Here is a 12,572-nt window from a genome sequence, read left to right as displayed (position 1 = left end):
AAAAATGACTAAATGACAGCTGAATGGGTCCATACTGTTATCAGATATCGTTTTGATAACAGCAGGTGTAGTAAAAAATCAGAGTTGTTTAACAAACCTTGTATCCTAAATCATGAGTAATGCAACTCTATTTAAAAGTATTATTAGCAGCATTGACATAGTTTATTAGCTAAATTAAGGTATTCAACAACCCGCCTAAACTGACGTTACTGAAGAAGATCATAAATGACAAGACTCACAAATGCTTTGGTTATTCACATGAATAAATAAATAATAATGTATGCATCCTACATCAATTTTACTGAGGATTTTCAAAATGTCCAATTGTTACTTCTACTTCAACAAAACACCATTACATTTGTGTATGCATGTTTCCGGTGCAAAACACTTTGACATTTAAAAATAATAATTTTAGAGCAAAGAAAATGTCTGCTCTCTGCATTACAGTAGTACTGTATTTACCACAGTAGGACATTCTTTAAACTGAATACTCTTTGGCCACAAAGAACACACTGTATCTTTGATCTCCTGCAAGTTTCACTGAAAAAATTTGTGAAGAAAATTTTGACATTTGGCAGCATGAATAATTTGTCAAGTGCAGGAGTAAGATGAATTATGGGCCATTTGACACCTTAATGTTCTGTGTACTGAAGACAAAAAAGGTTTAGACTTTTTAATTGCTTTTTCAAAATTAAGCCAGGGTTTATATACTTAGGCGTCACTATGGAATAAGGAGTAGAAAGTCTTCTGTCAGTTAATTTGGCAGCCTGATGGAGAACTCTACACAATGGGTTGTTGTCTCTTGTTACAGGTGACAACATGTACTTCATTGTATTTTTGTCACTTTATGTTGAAAACTGTAATTCTGAAATGTGTTGCAATAATAATGATGCTTTTTGATGATTATTGTAATGCTTTTTTTTTTGTTTTGGGTTGTTTCTGTATCATGATTCTTTTGTCTCTTACAACTAAATGTATGTATGTCTGTCAACATACTGAATCTAAAAAAAGTGCTTTCCAACAGTCTTTAAAAGCCAATACTTCATTGGAAATAAATCAGATGTTCCTCATTGGAGGAAGTTGTGTGTTGCATAATTAAATGTATCACAATTTTCTTTTGATACCATCTCAATTCATGACATCTCCAAGACGTGTTAACCAATATATTTCAGTTGGTAAGTTCTGATGTGTACAATCACAGTATTTCCAAATGGCAGTCAGTACATGTTGTACTTCTTGTCTTTGACCAGTAAGTGGTGCTTGAGCTCCTAAATGGGATTTCTGGGAATACTGCAGCTCTCTCTCTCTCTCCTGGTCTGAATAATTTCTTTAACTATACAAAAAAAAATCAAAACTGACACTGTACATCCACTGTGAGGTATTCAGCTTCATCTTGTTAAACCTGATATCAATAAAGAGCACGATTTAGCATACAAAAAATCCAGCAGTTGAGGCATAACAGCTTCCTTCATCTAATCATAAACTTTTAGTAGGATATTATCATAAAGTGTTGCAAATATTCACACTCATGACCTTGATATGCTCTTCAAATAAGAAATGCTCATCCAAATATTTTAAGATGTCACCCGAGTGGACGGGTTAAAAACACACATTTGACAGTTTGTTTAATAACAGGAACCCAATACGACCAAAGAGTCTCAGATTACATGAGATTTTGGATATCACAATAATAATTTATTTTTAATCTTGGCGGTTGATTCACAACTATTTAATTAATTAAATGAACCATTTAATACACCTGCATTCCCCATATACAGTATTAATGTTTTTTCACTGGGAGGCTGGTTGCTTTACATATGTAATCCTAAATGTAGCATCACAGAAGAAGCATCCAGTCTCTCAAGGATTACATTTGCATCATAGTTTTAAATGAAATGTCAAAGTGATATATGCTATACTATGCAAATACTAGTTGCTGTAAAATAAATAAAACATATTTTTAAACACTGGTAGAGAAAACATCCTCAGGCTGTGAAGCATGGGACCAAAACATCAGCTGGAGAATAAAACACTAGGAGCAGATTTGTAGTTCGGTGGACTTAATATTTTCTTCTCTTTTCTGTTACCACATAATAAGTTGATATGATTAGTTGCAAGAGTTATGACCTCCCACACTAACACCTTGCAAAGGCCAGAGTGTTCTCAAACTTTGTGATGTCAAGGAAATACACAAAGAAATAAACAGCATGCAGCTGATATGCCAATATCTGACGTGTGTTTTGCAGTTCTAATGAGCACGACTAGTCATTTTAGTCGGACAAGTGACTGTAAAATATACGTATTTACTTACAATAACAGTTATTTATCTACAGCAGGTGACTGAATCATCTGTACAATTTGACATGCTCCAACTACAATAACTATAAATAATAGTTAGATAAAATAAATGTTAAATGTATAAAGTAATGCTTTTATATTTTAAATGAATGTACTTCATTTTTTAGTGCATACTGGTTTTGATTATAATAATTAGTGAGCCGTTATCTACACACACAGCTGGTCCTCTTCACGAAGCCAGCCACCATGTTTCTACAGTAGCCCAGAATGGACAAGTGAAACACTGCTCTAGTTCGGGCCATTCGTGTTTTCATGTTTTCGCATTGAACATAGTTTTCCTCCATGCTTGGCACATTGGGAGACATTTCACTTGGTTGCCATCGGCAACCTCACTGCTCGATGCCACCAAATTTTAACACCTGCACCTTAAATCATTTTTATATATACATTATTGGTGAGACTCTCTTACCTCCCTACACTTGTACTTTAAGTGTAATTAATTTACTAAAAAATGAGAAAAAATGCACAATACACAAAATTCAAGATCAATTAGACTGATTGCATGATTTGTTTTCTCACATTTTCTTTTGATATTGTGATAATATCTTTAATGTGAATTATTTTGGTCAAAATAATAATTTAGTATAAATCTGATATTGTTACAGATTTTTAGGCGGACCAATGAATTCATTCTAACACCATTATTAACCACAGAAGCTCAAGGGCCATAGCGAGGATTTTTAAAATAGGTTCAAGTCCCCAGTGCAGCCCCATCCGCACCTTATCAGGAGCTTATAATATTTGGTTAGATAGTAAGTGACATTACTGGTTCAGTTTGCTGACTTAAGAGGATACATTTTACTTTTAGTGCTGTTTGATTCACCTATAGTTTGTTTAGAATGAATGTGGATTGGACTCGGAAAAAACAACACTATAAACTGCAGCTGCTGTGATAAGTGATGATCATGCAGTGGATATAAAGGATACAATGTAGTGTAACAGTAGCATAATAAGTGTCTTTAACCACCTTTCATTGTGCTGAGAACCTCTAGGAACAAAAACAGCGGAGGGTCCATATAGTGCACGACTCCTCATGTCCCTCCTTTGTGTCAAGACATATTGTTTGGATAATTGACAGGATGATGGAGGAAAAGCCACGACACATGGATGATGTTTTAGACCCCCCCCCCCCTTAACTTGATGTCAATTGATTCTCAAAGCAGCAGCTGGCAGGACCAAATGTGCAACTCTGAGCTAGATGATGTTTGTCTGTCTGACATCTATCTCCACAACCTCACAGGTACAATATCCTACTTAATCAGAAGATGGGAGGGATGTTCTTTTTAATATGATTAATCTGTTCATGCATTCTCTCTCTCTCTCGCTCTCTCTCTCTCCCTCTCTCCCTCTCTCCCTCCCTCTCTCCCTCCTCTCTCTGCCTCTCCTCCCTGGTCGTCCTCTGCGGGCCTGCTGCTCTCTGCTGCAGAGAGGGGCTGCGTGACGTCAGTGAAGGCTGGAGCGGTTCCTTGGTGGAAGCGGAACAAAAAAAAATGGGGAGAAGATTGCGAGGTGAGTAAGACGCACATTTCTGTCATTTTGTAAACCCCCTCTTCCGATCGCAATCGCCTCGGCGTGTGTGTGTGTGCGTGTGTGTCTCGCCTCATTGACTCCGCTGCTCCTGTGCAACACATTTATGCAACGAGTCCAGTCCAGCGATTGAGCCAGTGCCTCAGAGAAAACAGGAGGAAACCGGGTCCCTGCCAGGCTGTCGCCCCTTTCCTCCGAGAGAGCACCGCTGCTGCCATCAGCCTGACTCCAGGCCTGCTTGTGCATTTAAGTCACTACTGTGGCGTTCATTGCTGCATGATAACAACCGGCGATGCCGCTGCTCCACACCCACATTGCCGCCCGTGATTGATCCATGTGCAGTGCAGACGTGAGGATCAACGTGTTTCTCAGCGCTTAATGTGCGCGTGTTTACTGGCACGTCGCTACGCGGTTGTCAATCGGGAGCCTGAGCCTATACTGGGGACTTTGACCGGCCTGTTTGGCCTGGATGTGTGGGGATTGTACCAGAAATATTAACATTAGCTCTATTACAAGTTCAATGTGTCTGCTTATACAGGGCGCACACAGCTCCAGCCTGCTCGTTTTAATGTATGGATGCGGCATTATTTCCATAAACAATGTTAGCATACAAAACTTACGAATATGTTATATTCTTGCAGTCATGTTCATGCAGATTTTAGGTTTTAAATATTCATCTGAGCACACTTGTCTTCAAGAGTCCAACGGAATCATGACTCAGTAATATTCAGACTTAAATAGTAATATTCCCATGGGATGCGTTATTAAACTCTCGTGAGCAGCAGCAGCACACTGCTGGAGTGAGCTGCTGGAGTTTGGGAAATTGTCACGTGACTACAGTGCATGAGAACCCTCACTCAGAGTCAGTGGGCCGTGGCCTGTGTGCTGCTGTGTTTGTCGAAATAAGATGTGAGGAAAGATGGAGCAGTCGTCCTGAAAATGGGGGAATAGGTGCAAGAGTAAAAGCAGAACGTAAACACGTTTGGTGAGGTGTTGTGTAGAGTGAAGAGGATGTACCTCACTACATGACGCTGTGTTGTGTATCTGCACTGCAGCAGTATACAACATGCTATAGTCATGCTACGTGCCTGTGTGCACACCCCATGGCTTCTTCATTCACTGGTCCAAGACAGATTTTGTGACAGCATACCTGCAGTTTCCAAAAGCCATGTAAATGTCACTGCAGACAGATGGTGTCGTGATGATCACATTTTAGGCAGATTATGGAATGTTTTACCATTTATTGTGCAGTACTTAGCAAAGAATAGTCATAGTGGTGTGTGTGTGTTTATGTTACTTTGTGTATAAGTGTTTGTATTCAGTATGCATATGTGCACAGCTCTTAGGCCTCTAACAGTGAATCCCATATGCATGACCCACAATACCACAGCAGATAGAAATCCTCAGTTGTTATAGAACTTACAAACTTGTGTTAACTATATTGTATTTGTATTTGTGTTTTTAGGACAGTAAGGAAAGTTTGGTCTACATTTCTACTGATTAACAACACATGGCATTTAAATCTTTATATATCTATATCTATCTATCTGACTGACTGACTGCATATTACCTCTTTGGATGTGAGGTTCATAGATCAGAACTACCTGTCAAGTTGTTGTCAGACCGTTCATGCATCATACAAGCAACACTCACACTAAAATTCACATATCACACTTAGCACATATGATATTTGATTGTCTACAAATTCTAGTTTGTCTCTCAAATGTTTTTGACTTCCTTACCTTCTCCAAGCTCATTCGCACATGGGGAACATTTCAATCTTTAAGACATAGAATCACAAAAATGTTGTTTCATTTAATTTAAAAATGTTTTCTAAATATAAAACAGAGAAAAGCAGCCAATCCTCATAGTAGAGAACCAGATAATGATGAAGTTTTCCTTGAAATGTTAGTCTTTCTATTGATCCATGTATAGTTTCAGCTCTAAAGAAAACTATAGAATATCGCCACTTCAAAACAAAAGCACTTTCTCCTCTGACGAATGCAGACTTGTTCTCAGTTAAATGTCTAGTTGTACTTGTTCTGTCATTGTAATCCAGTTTCATACCGCAAGTGTCCATTCTCTTGTGATCAGACAGTGTTTCCCTTGAGCTAATCAATTTTTGTCTCAGGCGTCTCTGGGCTGCTCTGTTATTGTTGCAGCTGCCTGTAAAATGCTGTTCATTCAACCATCACTCAGAGATCAAGGATCAGGCTCATGATTCTGGCCTTTGGGCATTGATACTTTTCTGACAGCTTGTGATGGCCAAAGACTAAATGTGGAAAAATACTGACACAAATGTGTAAATTGCACTCATACAATATTGACACACTCTTCTTTATTGTTGGAGAGATTTACAACTTTTTAATAACCTTTCCTTATGATTGACATGTTATCAGATTGCATTAAATGCTGTCTCATTTGAAGTGTCCCGTCCTTGTGTATATCCATATGTAGGCCCAGTTGAAATATTTAATATTTAATTTGCACTGATTCTCTCACTCCTCTACCAGCAACTAGAATATCCTGCCAACACAGGCTCAGGATTAATGAGAATGAGAGGATCTAATAGACAGCCGGAATGCAGCCACAAATCACAGAGGCCATTTTCTGCATCATTTCCCACACAGAAGCTACGTCCCCAGTCTTGTTTTGGCTAGCACAGGGTGCTTAATGTAGATACATAAGAGGCTTGCTTGTGTTCTCTTAAGAGGATGTGAGATACTGAGTATCTTATCCAGCTCGGACTAAGAAGTATCTTATCCAGCTCTGTATACATACGATATTTTAGCACTCCTTGATGGAGGTGACTTATGTGGAAGCATATGTGAGAGGGTTACCTGCATAGCCAGCAGTGGCTGTGATTAATGCCACTAAATGCTTGGTAAATACTCTGTATGCCTTATTAATGGTTCGTATTACCTGTTAACAAAACTGTACGATTAATTATTTTGTCATATTCCTTCCTTAACCTCTAATCTCAATCCTTGTCTGTGGAAATAAGCAAGCTGAATATAAACAGCTACCTGAGACTACTGTAAGCTACTGTAACTGTTCACGCTTGCTGACATACATAGGGATCAGAAGAAACTAGTGCTGTTAGGGGGGTTAACAACATCCTGCTGGCATGCATTGTTCATGTATGTATACTGGAGGATAATTGTTTCTGCTTGGATCAATAGTAGACAGCGGTGAGCCGGGGAATGAGTCCTTCCGTCCATCTCATCCGAGCCTCGTGCGGATCTGAGCTCCCATCATGGTGCTCATTCGGTGTCACTGCAGGGAGAGAGTTTCAGTTTCAGCTTTACTTTGTGGGTTTGTAGAGAGTTTGCAATGTACCAGGAATCCGTTACAGCATTGCTCCACAAGTTAGTCCTGTTTTTGTCAGTTTTTGTTTAGATGCTGTCATACATTTTGAGGGAATATTTGCAATTGTGCGATTGTATTGTAATGGCAGATGTTCCTGCAAATAGTTTTCTTCTGCTCAACATTAGTCATCAATAACTTTTATTAAAGGTTACAACGTTTTTCTTTCTTTCTGGGAACCACTTTGAAAAAAGTGTGTGTTTGTGTGTGTGTGTGTGTGTGTGTGTGTGGTTGTCCACTTTAACTTAAGTTATGGTGAACTTGTTAACAAATAGTTGTTTATTTACACATCCAGTTGTTAAAGAGCAACATTATCATTCACCTGCAGCCCTGATAAATGTAAATCAGCCCTGTGATAGCCTGTCATGCTGGACCCTGCCTTTACCCAATGTTGGCTGGGATCAGCTAGATAATTGATGGAAGGATGGATGAATGTAAATCCACTTTTGATAATTTGTTGATAATTTTCTGTTGGTTCATCAACCCTTTTACATTGTCACATTGCTTTCATATCGCCATATTTAATACATTGTTATTATTAAAATGTCTACGCTGCTTTAGGTCAATGTGCTTTTCATTGGTCTCGAAGGTTTGGCATTGCGGGTTACCGTGGAGACAAAAGCTCCTTAATGTTGCTAGGCTAGCGAGTGTTTCAGTCTGAAGCTCGGCTCCCACCAAAGCTGTTAGTCCGGTCAATTTGAAAATGATCACAAAGCTCAATCTACTGATCATTATAATTGTAATATGGCACAATTGTAGATAGGAGGTTATTTCTGTTGGTTATTTTGATTCTATAGATATGTTAAATCGGATTTAAATGCCTGTCTTCAAGTTATTTTATTTCTTAAAATGTCCAAAAGCAGATGTTGCAAAAGAAGAGGAATATCATGGTAAGACATAAGACAATATGTTTTGGTCTGGGCGGCTCTCTGTAAGAAACAATGTCTGCTGAGTCCTTTTCAAAATAAGTGGTTGGGTTTGCCCTTTGCTGTCAGGTGAGGAGCCCCAGGTTGTGAGATTGTCCTGTCACGGGAGTCCCATGGCCTTTTGCCAGACTAACCCACTTTGACATGCTCATGTAGGAGCCTAGAAGACATCTTTAGTGCACATTTTACATTGATGCTATCATACTGTATGCTGTACAGAGGGCTTGTTTTACTTGGATATTACATTTGTTATCATGGCTTTGACTGTGAGAATAATAATGTAGGAGTGGGAGGAGCACATTATACACATGACATATACCAGCAGGAAAAACACTTCCATTGTTAAAGCGTAGGCTGACGCTCATGTCACACCTCTCGTACCGTTCTTGGCACCTCCAGCGTTGTGTACAGTAGCTTACTGCTAACTGCTAGTTTGAGTTCAGCGCCGCCGCATCTCTTGGTGAAGCTTTGCAGAGGAGTGACAAGACTGCTGTGATACACCTTGACTCACTCAGCTCTCCACACCTCCAAGCAAAACACATCTTTATCAGACAGCACTGGCACACAGGGGAGATGAGAGAGAGAGAGAGAGAGAGAGAGAGAGAGAGGGAGAGAGAGAGAGAGAGAGAGAGAGGCTCCTGGCCTCAGAAGCTGATTGACATTGGATTTTAGCTGGTGATTTGTATTATTTATGAATAAATTCAGACCAAGTTGATTGGTTGGTGTTCATCCTTTTCGAGCTAAACTTTTAACAGTTGCGTCATTAGTGTAGCCTGAGGGTTCTGCTGATGTTTTATGCACATGGTGCAGAGTTTAAGAATTCAGTTGCAGTGACTGCAGCGTAGGCCGCAGTATCTTCACACAGTTAATCCACAGGTAATCAATTAAATCATGTATTATTGGTACAGGGGTTATTGTGCATCTATGGCACTGGTCATGTCGGTTTATCGTGGTGTTGTTAAAGTCTTTTTTTTCAAACGTAACCATGGTTTAGTCAGACACCCACATCAAGGAATTGACCATTTATAGAGAATGGTTGTTTACACAGTTAGATTTGGCAGGAAAGGCTCTGCGGTTTGAAGGAGCGCTCATAGAATCCGAGCAGCTGCGAGTTCTCTATGGGAGAACTGATTCCCTGTAAATAAACACATAAATGGACATTTCATCTTAGTTCAGTCAACAATACCAAAGATATAGTACGTAAGGAGGAGGTTGGGGCAGCTAATTCAGGCGTGACTTCACTGCTATGCCTGAACTACAGAAACACGATGCCTCCTTTTAGAGTCATATAATTCGTTCCTCTTGTCTCTTACATAAGTGACAGTAATGGGCTGTCTTACTTTTCAGTAAGTAAGTAATAACCAATAGTCTGTGAAAACTATGTATGATTATTTGAGAGACAAACAGATGCAAAACACACTAAAGAGAAGCATTTAAAGTGAAATGTCAAAGTTGTTTCGACCTATATATTCATTTTCTAGCTTGTTTACAGTGCTAACAGTTGAGAAAGCATTGGCATCAAAGCATGTTTAGATCTAATAAATCAAGACTGCATTACAAAATGTCCAATGATTAAATACAATATATTCAAGAGCATATAGCACAGGGAGATAGCCTGTAGATTTAAGATGGATGCATGAGTAAAAGATACTTGAAAAGAGAGAGACCTTGGGGTAGCAGAGTCAGAGAACGATCACCCACTGAGATGGCTGAACGTTCAGTGAGTATTGGAGAAAGGTCTAGGAGCATCTGCAAAGCTTCTAGGTTAAACCTGGTTAGCCTCTGTCATCTGCTCGTAAGGAGGCCGAGATGAAATGCTGGCGTGCTGGACAGAGAAGCAAAGCCGGTACAATCAGGGTGTTTGTATGCAGAGCTGTCCCGTTCCTCCCAAATAAAACAGCTTTAATACCGCTGTGTACACAGACTATTAGCCAGTGGCCATATACCTGTATTGATTCAAATTAAAAGATGCTGTAATAAAGAGGGTGAAATGAGTATACATGTGTATCTGTAATAATATCTAATAATATAGCATCAGATTCTGCTTGAGAGTTAATACCTCAAAAATAATGTTTCCAGCTGTATCACAACACTCTGACTCTGAAGGCTGATGCAGGACCTGAATATAAAAAAAAACACATGAAGTACATTTGCAATACTATTAAGTATACGGAAGACATATAAATATATTATGTTTCAAAACTATGATTGTGGGCTTATTCGTTTTTGATTAGGGTTGAGTGATGGATCCAATCAAATGGTAAATGGACTGCATTTATGTAGTGATTTATGTACTACAGCGTTTAAAATATGCCTCTCATTTACCCACGCACAACTACTATGCAAGCTGCTGGCCGAGCCCTCAGCAGCAATCAGTGATCAGTGTTTCTGTCATCTCTCTCTCTCTCTCTCTCTCTGTCTATATATATATAAATATGGAAAACAGAATGAAAAATCACATTTGCTTGGAATGTTTATTCAGGCGACAGGATATTTATTTATTTTTAAATCATAGTATCACAATTTGATTCCCCTTTGTTAAAGGCACCTTATGGAGTTGTTTTTATTGTTAACAAAGTTTTACTCACCGAAATGCAAAATGTCTCCTTGAAGCCTAAAAAACCACAAACATTTGCAGAGATGATATTTGGTCATATTTTTTACCTTAAATGTTTGCTTGCTGGCAGTCTTCGTGGACATGATGCACAAGATAATAACAAAACAGTCACCCGATCATAAAACACATTGCTCCACACTGCTTCTTGTGGTGGAAACCTCCACACAGTGCCTTTAATAAACAATAACATTGAATAATTACCCTACTAAAACATCATTTCAAATGTGTGTGCTCTCAGCCATTGATGTTTTTTTAAAGCTCTTTCAGTGTCTATATACACCTCCATATCATTATGAAACACTTTTGCTGTCTGTCCCAGATTCCTTGCATCATCCTCTCACCCACATGTCATCACCTTTCTTGCTCTTTGTCATCACCTTTCTTGATTCTCTCAGTCATTTGAGAATATTCACCAGTGACTCCCTCTTGACTTGTATCTGTGCGATAGAAATGGACTGTGGGAGTTCACAAACTCTGTTGTTCAGCCTCCATTTTTAAACACTGTTTGACTTCAGGTTACTACCCTTATGTAAACAGCAACATACTGTATGAAGAGCATTTCAGGCCTGATACCGTCACACTCACTCATCACCTTGTTGGAAGGAACCACGGTCAAATTGAAGCCCATGTTCTGTTTCATGGAGGTCTACGCCTTGACTCAAATGGCTTCTTTGTTTATCATCTGAAAGCTACAGAAACGACAGACATAACAAGGATGAGACTGTTACAGTTTTCCAGCGAAGAGCCTTTAAAAAGTAGCTTTCCATTAGAGCTCTGTGCATTATGGATGCCCAAGACTCAAGAAATAAAACAAGCAATTAGGGTGATATTTTTGAAGGCATGTCATGTCCGTCAAGAATGTGGTTGTTAGCATTAACAATATTTGGATCTTTTCGAGTGACTGTGTATTCCCATCAGCCCTGGACTAACAACACATTACTCAGAGATAACTAGACACAGTGGATACACATTTAAAGTGCTTAACAGCATGCACTGTGTTGTTCTTAAGACCACCTAAACCGAGCACCAAGTCAAGACCAGGAACAGACCACACTACAAGGTACACACTTAAGATCAAATGTGGAAAATACAAACCATAGGCACTCTTCAAATAGATCTGGAGGTTCCACATTGCATAAAAAACATCTATGAGCAAAGAAATTCAAACAAACACGAGGGATGAGCTGAAATCTACTCAACCATCTTTATTCAACTCTCATTTGACATGTTTTACCATCTACCGAGCACAATGCAATCTAGATAAGAGTAAAGATACTGGTTGCATTTGAAGCAGGATGTTTTTTTGTTTTTTTTATCACAGGAGTGATGTAATAAATCAGACTGGAGATTTACTGGTAGTCATGCAGTTGGTGTCTTAACTGGTCTTGAAATAAAATCCTAAAGTCCTCTTGGTCTGAGACCGAGACAAGGTCAAGTAAATACGCGGACAAAGACATAGACAAGATAAACCTAAAAGTAATTTGCATCAATACAAATACTTTTTTTTTTGTATGCTCAAAATGCTTTTATACGCTGTGATACATACTAAGTACTATGCCACTCTGTATGATATTTTGCCATAGCACCAGGTGGCTGCTCTGTAGAATCGTTATTACAGAGCCGTTCTGTGCATGTTTATGTCCCAAAATAGTGCCAGGACACAACATGCGGTCATCGGGATTGTGGCATCTCAGTGCACGAGTGACAAAGAAGCACTGAGAGTTTCCTGTTTCCAGCCCTACTGCGTTTACTTAATTGACCTCTTATATATCTGCTCG

Source organism: Cyclopterus lumpus, chromosome 1 (assembly GCF_009769545.1).
Source record: "Cyclopterus lumpus isolate fCycLum1 chromosome 1, fCycLum1.pri, whole genome shotgun sequence".
Taxonomy (NCBI): domain Eukaryota; kingdom Metazoa; phylum Chordata; class Actinopteri; order Perciformes; family Cyclopteridae; genus Cyclopterus; species Cyclopterus lumpus.
Note: the sequence above shows the minus strand (reverse complement) of the source record.